A 13,510-nucleotide genomic window follows, 5' to 3' on the forward strand; every position below is an offset into this window, starting at 1 on the left:
AAAAATAGAAGCAGAAGGAAAGCTTCCAGACTCATTCTATGAGGCCAGCATTACCTTAATCCCCAAACCAGGCAAAGACCCCATCAAAAAGGAGAATTTCAGACCAATATCCCTGATGAATATGGATTCCAAAATTCTCAACAAAATCCTAGCTTACAGGATCCAACAATACATTAAAAAGATCATCCACCACGACCAAGTGGGATTTATCCCAGGGATGCAAGGGTGGTTCAACATTCGCAAATCAATGTGATAGAACACATTAATAAGAGGTGAGAGAAGAACCATATGACCCTCTCAATTGATGCAGAAAAAGCATTTGACAAAATACAGCATCCTTTCCTGATTAAAACTCTTCAGAGTATAGGGATAGAGGGAACATTCCTCAAGTTCATAAAATCCATCTATGATAAACCCACAGCGAATATCATCCTCAATGGGGAAAAGCTGAGAGCCTTTCCCTTAAGATCAGGAACATGACAAGGATGCCCACTCTTGCTACTATTGTTCAGCATAGTACTAGAAGTCCTGGCAACAGCAATCAGACAACAAAAAGAAATAAAAGGTATTCAGGGGCGCCTGGGTGCCTCAGTCAGTTAAGCGGCTGCCTTCAGCTCAGGTCATGATCCCAGGGTCCTGGGTTCAAGCCCCGCATTGGGCTCCCTGCTCAGCGGGGATCCTGTTTCTCCCTCTCCCTCTGCCTGCCTCTCTGCCTACCTGTTCTCTCTCTCTATCTCTCTGTCAAATAAATAAATAAAATCTTTAAAAAAATAAATAAATAAAAGGTATTCAAATTGGCAAAGAAGAAGTCAAACTCTCTCTCTTTGCAGATGACATGATACTTTAGTGGAAAATCCAAAAGACTGCACCCCCAAATTACTAGAACTCATACAGCAATTCAGTAATATGGCAGGATACAAAATCAATGCACAGAAATCAGTTGCTTTCTTATACACTAACAATGCAACTGTAGAAAGAGAAATTAAAGAATCGATTCCATTTACAATAGCACCAAAAACCGTAAGATACCTCGGAATAAACCTAACCAAAGAGTTAAAGGACCTATACTCTAGGAACTACAGAACACTCATGAAAGAAATTGAAGAAGATACAAAAAGATGGAAAAGCATTCCATGCTCATGGATCAGAAGAATAAACATTGTTAAACTGTCTATGCTGACCAGAGCAATTTATATCTTCAATGTCATCCTGATCAAAATTCCAGTGACATTTTTCTTTTTTTTTTTTGAAAATTTTATTTATTTATTTGACAGAGAGAGATACAGCGAGAGAGGGAACACAAGCAGGGGGAGTGGGAGAGGGAGGAGCAGGCTTCCCATAGAGCAGGGAGCCCGATGCAGGGCTCGATCCCAGGACCCTTGGATCATGACCTGAGCCGAAAGCAGATGCTTAACGACTGAGCCACCCAGGCGCCTCCCAGTGACATTTTTCAAAGTGCTGGAACAAACAATCCTAAAATTTGTATGGAATCAGAAAAGACCCCGAATCGCCAAGGAAATGTTGAAAAAGAAAAACAAAGCTGGAGGCATCACGTTGCCTGATTTCAAGCTATATTACAAAGCTGTGATCACGAAGACAGCATGGTACTGGCATAAAAACAGACATATAGACCAATGGAACAGAATAGAGAGCCCAGATATGGACCCTCAACTCTATGGTCAAATAATCTTCGACACAGCATGAAAAAATATGCAAGGGAAAAAAGACAGTCTCTTCAATAAATGGTGCTGGGAAAATTGGACAGCTATATACAGAAGAATGAAACTCCACCATTCTCTGACACCATACACAAAGATAAACACAAAATGGATGAAAGACCTTAATGTGAGACAGGAATCCATCAAAATCCTAGAGGAGAACATAGGCAGTAACCCCTTCGACATCGGCCACAGCAACTTCTTTCAAGATACATCTCCAAAGGCAAGTGAAACAAAAGCAAAAATGAACTTTTGGGACTTCATCAAGATAAAAAGCTTCTGCACAGCAAAGGAAACAGTCAACAAAACAAAGAGGCAACCCACAGAATGGGAGAAGATATTTGCAAATGACACTACAGACAAACAGCTGATATCCAAGATCTGTAAAGAACTTCTCAAACTCAACACCCAAAAAGCAAATAATCAAGTCAAAAATGGGCAGAAGACATGAACAGACACTTTTCAAAAGAAGACATACACATGGCTAACAGACACATGAAAACATGTGCATCATCATTAGCCATCAGGGAAATTCAAATCAAAACCACATTGAGATACCACCTTATACCAGTTAGAATGGCAAAAATGGACAAGGCAAGAAATAACAAATGTTGGGGAGGGTGTGGAGAAAGGGGAAACCTCTCACACTGTTGGTGGGAATGCAAGATGGTACAGTCACTTTGGAAAACAGTATGGAACTTCCTCAAAAATTTAAAAATAGAGCTACCCTATGACCCAGCAATTGCACTCCTGGGTATTTACCCCAAAGACACAGATGTAGTGAAAAGAAGGGCCATATGCACCCCAATGTTCATAGCAGCAATGTCCTCAATAGCCAAACTCTGGAAAGAGCTGAGATGCCCTTCAACAGACGAATGGATAAAGAAGATGTGGTCCATATATACAATGGAATATTACTCAGCCATCAGAAAGGATGAATACCCAACTTTTACATCAACATAGGTGGGACTGGAGGAGATTATGCTAAGTGAAATAAGTCAAGCAGAGAAAGTCAATTATCATATGGTTTCACTTATTTGTGGAACATAAGGAATAGCATGGAGGACATTAGGAGAAAAGGGAAAAATGAAGGGGGGAAATCGGGTGGGGGGAGGGGAGATGAACCATGAGAGACTATGGACTCTGAGAAACAAACTGAGGGTTTTAGAGGGGAGGGGGTTGGGGTATGAGTTAGCCTGATGATGGGTATTAAGGAGGGCACGAACTGCATGGAGCACTGGGTGTTATATGCAAACAATGAATCATGGAACACTACATCAAAAACTAATGATGTACTGTATGGCGACTAATATAACATAATAAATTAAAATAAAATTAAAAAAAAATTATTTTCTCGGAAAATGTGAATTACCAAAAGAAACTGTAGAAAACATAGAGGTTCTAACCAAATTATCATGGAAGAAATAGAGAAAGTTACAAGAAAAGACAAACAGTTTTTCTTTTTGTAGAAAAGACTAGAGAGAGAATTCTATCAACTTTTTAAGGAACAGATTGTTTCAATGTAATTTGAATTGTTCCAGAGCATAAAGTAAGGGGAAAAATCCTCCTTTTTTTTTTAATCAGAGTTAACAAGTTAATACCAAAACCTGACAAAGAAAACCCATGGAAAAGAAAATTATAGGAGAATCTCAATTATAATTATCAATGTATTAAAAGAAAATATTAGCCAGAAGATTCCTTTTTTTATTTTTTTATTGTTATGTTAATCACCATACATTAGATCATTAGTTTTTGATGTAGTGTTCCATGATTCATTGTTTGTGCATAACACCCAGTGTTCCATGCAGAACGCGCCCTCTTTAATACCCATCACCAGGCTAACCCATCCCCCCACCCCTCTTCCCTCTAGAACCCTCAGTTTGTTTTTCAGAGTCCATTGTCTCTCATTAGCCAGAAGATTCTATTAGTACTTTAAATCAATAACACATGATTCCAGGTGGTATTCATATTGGTGATGAAAGTTTCAATATTAGGGAGTCCAATATAATTTACCATTTTAAAATATAATTTACCACTTTAATAAATCACAGAAAAATAATACGATCATCTTCATGATTTCTGAAAGGCAATTGTTAAAATTCAACATCTGAAAAAACTTCCAAGTCTGTCCTTTAAAAAAAAGAACATATAAATATTTTCATATCATGATTTTATGTACCATAAAACTTTCTGTGAGATACATATACATACATGTGTGTATATATATAGTTATAGTTATAAATATATGTATTAAATATATGTTTTTTCATATAGCGAACATAAAGAAAAGAAAGCCTCTTTCCCAAGATAGACTATTCCCATTATCTCATAGCCCAGGATACAGAAATTATTTCAGAAGTGTGCATGCAACTCAAACAGAACCAAGTAAGTGCTCTCACCTAGAATTGCAGGTTATACTTGGAAAGAGGCTTTTTCTGTCATTAGTATGACTCTAAATTTGTGACTTCAGAGCCTGACCGAATCTTTAGAGGTGTACAGAATCCCATGGGATGTATTCACAAAATTATTAGGGTTTTGGTCCTGCAAAATAAGGATATGAAAGGGGCCCCTGGGTGGCTCAGTCAGTTAAGTGTTCAACTCTTGATTTCGGCTCAAGTTATGATCTCAGGGTTGTGCGATCAAGCCCTGCACTGGGTGTGGAGCCTGCTTACGATTCCCCCACGATCTCTCTCCCCTCTCTCCTTCCCCCTACTTCCTCTTAAAAGAAGAAGAAGAAGATGGGGCGCCTGAGTGGCTCAGTCGGTTAAGCGTCTGCCTTCGGCTCAGGTCATGATCCCAGCGTCCTGGGATCGAGCTCCGCATCGGGCTCCCTGCTCAGCGGGAAGCCTGCTTCTCCCTCTCCCACTCCCCCTGCTTGTGTTCCCTCCCTCACAGTCTCTCTCTCTCTGTCAATTAAATAAATAAATAAAATATTTTTTTAAAAACATCCATCATCTCATATAGTTACAATTTTTAAAAAAAGAAGGAGGGGGAGGAGGATATGAATGAAACTCAGAATAGAATCAAAGTGAATCCAATCAAATGTTGAAAGCATCTGGGCAGGGGCTTATATCTCTAATCTGATTTCATAATTAAATAATGTGTAATTTGAAGAGGGCTATAAGGCCTCCCATTTGACACGCATGGACTAAAGTCTCTCCTGGTTTAGCAGCCATTAAAGAGGGCTTTGTCTGTCCCATCTGGATGGTGAGAAACATACCGTTCCAGCATGCTACTCCAAATCTTATACCCTGAGCAAGACTTCAGGTTGTATGCAGCTTCATTAAATATGGAAATAAAACCAAGCTGTACACATTGGATATTTTAAGCATTGGTAATGCTTAAGAGAATCTGAGTACTTAACAGATTAATAGCTACTCCAAAGTAAAAAGGCATTTGGGTAATTGATTTAGACTTGCATTTTTAGGATGAAAGGAACAAGAAAAGTTGACTAATGTTGTAAACAGTATAAGACCATTTAGGAGAATTTATGACTCTCCCCATATGTACAGTTTTAATGTACTTGATTTATCAGAGTAGTATCTAAGAACTTGGGAAGGTTTGTATGTTAATCAGACATTTGAAGGACTTCAAAGAAAATTAAATATATTAAATTTATAAATGCAGTTTAAATGTTTAAGGGAATTTTATTAGATTATACAAGCATTCTTAAAAGTGACTGTTGAAATTTGCTAGCTTTATAAATAGATGATAAGATTTGTAATTTTATTTGTAAAGCATAAGGAAGAATTAAGCTTCTACATTTACAACTTACTACTGTCACTAATGTGACTAGAAAGGAATTTATAACTTATTAAAGTTACAAATTTTACTAAAGTCACATTTTAATTTTGTATATGCCAATTAGTCTCTGAGTAATCTTGTTTGAGTACAAACTACCCCCCTTAACGGCATCAAAACACTCTGCCCGTGGAGATCACGAGCAGCAAAGATCCACTAGCCTGGAGCCCCAGGGCCATTTGCTACTAGAGAGGAATTCTGCCCAGGAAAAAGGCCAATCGATGCAAAGGGCACCAAGAGATGAAACGATGATCTCTTTAAACTTCTGTATCCCACCATGTCTCAAGTATGACTGCCCTGAATTTTTGTGAGTCAATACAGTCCTCCTTTATGCTTAACTTAATTTGAGTTCAGTTTTTCTCACTTGCAAATAAAGGCTCAAGTGTTTGCAGCTCCGAGCATCTCCCCTTTTGTGACCTTCTCGTCTCTCCCGGCTTTGAAATTGACAGGTGACCTTAGGGCAACAAATCTTTGATATGGGTCAGTTTATCCAGACAGAGGTAAATTGTTCATAGTTCATTTTTCATGAGACTAGAAAAGAATCAGGCAAGTTAAGTGCTTTTTGTATGTCAGTGGAACTCCTACAGCTAAGAGGGCAAAAAAGACAGGACACCTGATAGGAAAATGGACAAGAAGGAAATGCACACGTGGACAAGTGGATGAATTCTATGCAATTCACAGAAGAAAACTGACCCTGCACTAGTATCAGAGAAAGGCAAATGTAAACCACCCTGAGTACTATATTAACCCATCAGATTGTCAAAAATGCACAACTTGGATAAAATCATTTGTTGGTGGGGATGTGGGAAAACAAGAGCCCTTGCACATTGCTAGTGGAACTATGGCTTGAGTGTTCATTTGGAGAAGGATCTGGCAGGATTTGTGAAATTGGGCACATCATTGCCCTCAGACACAGTTTTTCTACTCCTGAGTCTATAGCCCCCCCCCCCAGTTCTCTCCCAGATGCCCAAGAGACCATACACTAGGGGGTTGACAACAGTGTTAGCAGTTCCAGGATTTAGAAGCCACAAAGATATCTGGGGCGCCTGGGTGGCTCAGTCGGTTAAGCGTCTGCCTTCGGCTCAGGTCATGATTCCAGGGTCCTGGAATCGAGCCCCTCATCGGGCTCTCTGCTTGGTGGGGATCCTGCTTCTCCTCTCCCTCTACCTGCATCTCCCCCTGCTTGTGCACGCTCTCTCTCTCTCCCTCTCTCTCTCTCTCTGTCAAACAAATAAATAAAAATTCTTAAAAAAAAAGAAACCACAAAGATGTCCATCAAAAAATGTGAAAGTAAAGATAAGTAAAATGTGCATCATCCGTACATTAGATTGCTGTGCAGAAAGAAAGAGAGGGGAAGGAAGAAATTGGTTGTACATAGGGCAACATGGACAGATCTCAAAACCATGGGTTGCCTGGAAAAAGAAAGTACAAAACAATTGATTTGGGGCACAAAGCTTTTAAGTACATTTTCTAAAACAGAAAGCAATACTATATGTTTCTCATAGACCCACATATAAAGAAACTTACTGAAAGTCATTTGGGAAAGCATATAGTAAATACACCAGACACAAGGAAGGGAATGAGACTGGGGACCAGGTGGGAAAAGAGAGGAAAATAAAATAAACTAAAATAATATAAGAGGGACTGCGCAGAGAATGATGGTGATGATATGCCATGAAATTAGGAGCATGATCGGCTCAATTCTATGCACCTAATAGATCTTCATGATCATAATTTGAAACTGAAAGAGGAAAAAACTGAAAGCCAATGGAATTAATATTTCCCCCGAAGGAAATATGGGCGTATAAGCTCAACGGCACAGCCAACAAGCACCACAATTTACCATGGATGTTAACCGTGGAGTAAAATGGAAGTTTATGAAATAATATTTTGTGGCCATGACAGAGAGGAAATGGAACTCGGAATTACATAGAAACTAAGATTGCCACCACATAAAAAGGAGAGAAATACATGAGAGCACAAGGAAACAGAATCAGTTGTGTAAGAGAGGAGACGAGGAGTAAAATTTCCTGTAATAAAAAATCATTCAAATATTTTTGAAAATAAGACCTAACACAATATATGAGTAGATATTAAGAACAAGAATCAGGGGCGCCTGGCTGGCTCAGTCGGAAGGGCATGCGACTCTTGATCTCAGGGTCATGAGTTCAAGCCCCACGTTGGGTGCAGATGTTCCTTAAATAAATTAAAACTTTAAAAAATATACATAAAAAAAATAAAAACAAGAATCACATCACAACTGGCCTTCTTGGAAACCAAATATGGGTTTTTTACTTGCTTGCTTATTTGTTTTTAAAATGATAATAGCTGGTCTTCTGCCCCATGCCCCCAAGCAACCCCTTCAAGTACTGAAGGCCCAGACGCTGAGAAAGACCTCAGAAGGGATGGGAAGAAACTCGACAAAATGTTGACACCTCTTCTAGCTAGATGCACTTACATGAGTATCCGTGATGTTAATTTCCTATACTCTTTTGTGTCTTTAAAATATTGCATAGTTAAAAGTAAAAATAAGTCAGTGTGATAAGATACAACATGCCGAGCTCAGAACCTGGCCTGGAGAGCCATGCAGAAAACTTTGGTTCTTTTCCCTATCCATGCTTTCATGCTTCCTGGATTTCTGTGGCACCTTCCAGGAGGCCTCAGGCATACGTCATCCCTCACCTGCCAACACCTGTCACTCCTTGCCCTGCTCATGGCTTTTTACCCGTTCCAGACTTGCCTGTTACCATTGCTAAAATGGTGAAGCTCTTGCTGGAACCATTGGTCATTTCCGTTCTTCTCAGTGGATGGTGGAGCAGACCTAGCCATCCAGAGCTGAAACTCTGTGAGGGAGAACAGAAGGGAGGCAGCCCCCAGGGCAGCGGCCACCCAGGAGCTTGGCCCCGGTTGTTCCCCCAGAATAGCGCTGACCCAGTTACTATTCCTACTGCCACCACCACCACCGGCCACCCTGAGGCAGGTCCCCCAGGCAGCGACACTTTGTTCTTGGCCCCTGGGGCTTCCTGATGGGAGCAGTCTAAGATGTCTCGACCACCCCCTATGACTTTGGGATGTTCTAGTAAAAAGCATCAAATGTGGGAAAGAAAATTCTGGAACTTGACCACCAGCACGAGCCAGATGTGGCTGACAGCGACCTCTCTCCTAGTCCTGCCTGGAGGGGCCTCAGCCTGCGGGAGCCCTCCAGGGTGGGAGCCAGGGTGAGCAAGGAAGAGGAAGAGAGGGTCCTCTACCGCCCTCTACTGAACTCCTTGACTTTTTCCTTAGCCCATGAACAATCTGGCCTCACTTCTTGTCGCCTCCTGGTAGATACCCCAAGACTCAAACATAAAATGACAAGATACAAACGAAGGCATCATTAACCCAGGATTACAATAGGTGCCATGCCCTGCTTGAATCCAGGGTTCTTGAACCTTGGGTTTTTGTGTCACTCTTGAGATTCCTTTGGTTCTACTGATATCCATCTCTCTCTCTGACTTCTCCGCCTCCTTTTCTTCCTCCCCTTCCTCCTTCTCTCATTCCTCATTATCTATCTGATTATCGACCACATACACACACATGCTGAGTTCATAGAAATTTCCTAGGCTTCCCAGAAAGTTGAGACAGTTGACAGGTTCCCTGCGTCTGAAAGAGCTTCTAATTTACTGGGGAGAATAAGAACCCCATGAGATGTCGTGCACCTGTGCTGAGCATCACGTGAAAGTTGTATACAAACCCTGAGTGATACCCAAGTCTTAGGGCATTTAGAGCCTCCCTGGACAGTGACGGAGAGATTTGTCCACCTCCTGACCAGGTAAGAATTCAGTCCAGGGCTTCAAGAAAGTTGAAAGGTCATTGAGAAGGCTCAAAAGACAGGGTGGTCATGGAAGCTTTTAATGGCACAAGAATTTCTTCCCTTTTGACCAGTCAATTGCTAGCATTTTTTTCAGAGCTAGAAGGTAGAAGGAATGCTGTAATTATACAGAATAAGAGGCTTTGATTTCAGAGAGGGCCTCTGACATACTATCCCGGCACTAACCCAGAAATAAATAACCATACCCAAGAAATCAACCTTGCTCTGATGGAGGGATAGGCCAGATGAACAGGAACATGGATGCCATGTCCTCTGGAAGCCCTAATGAAGCTGTTACCCAAATATCATCACAGAACTACCAAAGAGTTCCCATCTTCCCAGTTCTGTTCCCACATAAGTTCCAATGAGCCATGTTAAAACAGGAAGTAGTCATTTTAACATTAGTCTCAGGATGTAATTTCTGGCCTGAGTCCCCACTGTTTCCCCCCAGAAGAGGAGGGCTAGTACATAGCTGCTTAGGATGCCATTCAAACTAACAGTTCAGATGCCCTCATGTGAGCAGGATGTTCTTCCTTTTAAATGCCAGGCAGCTTATACATTTTAGGATCCTGGTTTATTCCTTACTTATCTAAGTTATTGCTCAGAATATCTGAATAAGGCCTAGATTCATCTTTCCAACCAACAAAAACAAGAAGACCTGGATTTGCCCCCTACAAATACACACCCCTTCCATGCTGGGCAAAGAACGTTTCTGTTCAATGTTAGTTAACAACATGAGAAGTTATGGGTACTAGAGATGAAGGACAGAGGGTGAGGACAGGGCTTAAATCAGGGCTCGTAAAAGACCAGGAAGAACTATTATAAGGACAACAGCCTTTCACGAAAATAGTGTCATGGCCACCCACAGACAGCCTTCGAGAAGCACACAAATTACAGAGACAACTGATGAGAAAAAAATGAGTGAAAATTGCACAGGAGGTGGATGGCATTTCAATCCATGACCTTCCTATTTTGGGGGGGAAAGCTAGTTTCTGAAGCATAAAAAATGGTTCATGTTCATTTAGAGTCAATGTGAAGTTTTTCCTGCCAGTAATATTTTGCTTATTTTAATTTCTGGTGGTTGGGAATGTTCTCTCTGGGTAAGATTTACAAAATATTTAGCCTGATTTTATAATAATCCTCTCATCCAAAAAAAAAAAAAAAAAAATGTGCTAAATCAAACCAGGAGGCAGCTCCAATCATCTCTGACAATGAAACTCAGAGTGGATTTTTAGTATTTCCCTTGAAGGGATGCCTAGGACAATTAGGAGTTCCTATGATTTAATGTAACAGGTGGCCAGATATTTTCAGTATCTGGCCCCAAAGCTGCAGGATTCAGTTTACCTAAGAATAGGTGTGGCTAGAGACTCTAGAAACACTGGCCCCCTTCCTCGGCTTCTAATGGTTTGGGATGGGTTTTCTTGCCCACTTTAGGCTACTGCAGATCTTTAAAAAATTTCAGCACAAGTTTTTGTAAATACAGGTAAAGCAACAAAAGAAAATGAAAGAATTGATCCAAAAGCAGATGAGGGAAGCTAATCCTTATTTAAATGAGGCATTACATAATCAGCTCCCAGAATAAAAACACTTCTATCTCTAATCACAAGGTGGCAATAGTACCCTACTCATTTAATACAGATGAACCCAATGCTGGGGAACTTGCAAACACTCATTACAAAGGTGAGAGTGTATATTGCAGGTGCATGACACCTTTTCCCTGTTCAGGCCAAGATTTTTTCAATGAAATCGAATGAAACTGGATGAATATTCACTTCATGTTACTCTCAAGGAAACCCGAGGATTCTGTCTGGGCTTCAATGTAAACCTCCCAGCATTACTTCAACACACAGTCTATCTAGTCTTCTCTTGATCTCAGATGGATCTCTCAGATCTCAAGATGGAAACTTGAGTGGGGCCCTGACACCGTCTGGGGTTGAATTGGCTTGGAGAGCTCCAACAAGGCGTGGTTTTGGAAGCTTCCCAGATAAGAATAGTCTAAAATGGGCTCTTTGTGGCAAATTACCACAATGGCAGGGGTTCTTTCAAGCCAGCCTCATTCTCTCTTGTTCTCGCAGACAGTAACAGAACTCCAGCTGGCCTGGCTTGAACCCCGACCTCCCACCCATCACACTGCCTCCATGTGGCCCCTACTCTGACCCCTCAGACTCGATATCCTCCCTGACTTGTGGCTGTGATGCTTTGACAAAAGGTTTGGAACTGCCGGCCCTTTTCCCTCTGGGCCGTAGCTCCTTACCCACTTGCCTTAATGTCATTCATGCTCTCTCCCTGGGCTGTGTCTTTCTGCTCCCAGCCTGCTCGTTAGATGGGGACGTTGGCATAGCATAGCCACTGGAAGCCCACCCACTTGCTGAAGCCAAGCCTTAATTTTTACATTTTTTTAAAGTGCATTTCAATGTGAAGCAATTAACTTGAGTCCTTTTCAACAACTACCAGAATAGAGTATCGTTAAAAATATATATTTCTTCTTTTTTAAAGAAGATTTTATTTATTTATTTGTCAGAGAGAGAGAGAGCGCACAAGCAGGGGGAGCAGCACGCAGAGGGAGAGGGAGAAGCAGGCTCCCCACTGAGCAAGGAGCCCGATGTGGGGCTCGATCTCAGGACCCTGGGATCATGACCTGAGCTGAAGGCAGCCGCTTAACCAGCTGAGCCACCCAGGCACCCCAAGAATATATATTTCTTCAACTCGCCTGGCCTAGTGATAACTTAGTAGATTGCATGTCTGTTTAGCTCAATGAAATTTTGTGTGTATTTTTCATTCATTCAGAACATAATCTCTCATTTTTCCCTCCAATGAGAAGAAAATATAGACCATTGTGCACCCACCTTCCTTCTCACCAAGCTCATTCTCTCTAGCACAGCTATGTTCTTTTAACTGTTCCACGCTACCTCCCTTAAAAAGTAGCAGCCACCTGTGGTTCTCTGGAGCCACGCTAGTTGGTAATCCTAAGTTAGAAATTTACCAGCAGAATGTTCTCAGGCAAGTGACCTAGCCGAGCTACAACAGCACCAGCTCAAAAGGTTCTGAGCTCATACATATGGCAGAGGCCAAGGTGTTCACAGTTCACGTTCTTACTGTTCTGTATGTCTGGCGGGAGTTTCTCCATATGTATAAAGCATGTCTTTTTATTCTGATGCCTTGACATCGGGGGACTTGCTGGCCCTGGAGAGACTGCCCCTCTCAGGGCTGGCCAATTCCTAGAGAGGGTTCAAGACTCACCTGAAAGCACGCCTTCCACATGCAAACCAACCAATCCAGAGCCCACATCTCCACTACCTCCTTTCCTGGCTTACACAGGGCTCTTACAGGGGGACTCTATTACCCCATCCTAATACCCCGAAGATAGGGACCAGACAGCTAGATACAGCCCCTACACTCAGAGCTTGCTCAAATCTTTCAAACTAACCAATCCTAAATCTGCACACCCTGCCTTGCCTGTTTCTTCCCCCAGAAACCACAATAGAGGCTCTTGCCCACATTTCCCCCCCTCTTCTCTCTGCCCCCCTGCCCAACTCTGGGGCTTTCCCACGTGGCCCTGCATCGCGTGGCATGTCCCCTCCTCTTGGGGACTGTGAGTAACAAGCTCTCTGTTCGGTTGCAGGGGTCTCCTGGTCTGTTGGCCTCACCACCCCTGAATAGTAATAAAACCTATATTAAACACATTTTAACAAGGTTCAAGGCAGCCTTGAAATATTGATATTTTCCACGTTGTTAGAATAAAATCTAACACGATTGCCAATACGAGGTGTAGAATTATTATTTTATGTCTGTTGTGAAACAAACATCCTGTTGTGTGATTTGGGGAATAGAATAATTTAAGACGATCTTTCCCTTTTTCTGATTTCACCACCTCTTAAAGGAAGGCGACACAGGTGTGACATAAAGAACAGAAATCACAGGACAGACCACGATCACAGCAGTTAGAGAGGTACAAGAACATCACGGAGGGCAGTAAAAGTGAAGATCTATTCGAAGACGAGGTTGCCATTGCTGATGGACTCCTACATTTTCATTTTCTGTTACGTATTCTGCCCTTCTTTATTCTATACAACTAAGCCTTTCCAGCGTTAATGTTGAGATGGATAGACTTAAAAATCACTTTTCAAAAAAGACTAGCACT

This window comes from Halichoerus grypus, chromosome 4 (assembly GCF_964656455.1).
Source record: "Halichoerus grypus chromosome 4, mHalGry1.hap1.1, whole genome shotgun sequence".
In the NCBI taxonomy this organism is placed as follows: Eukaryota; Metazoa; Chordata; class Mammalia; order Carnivora; family Phocidae; genus Halichoerus; species Halichoerus grypus.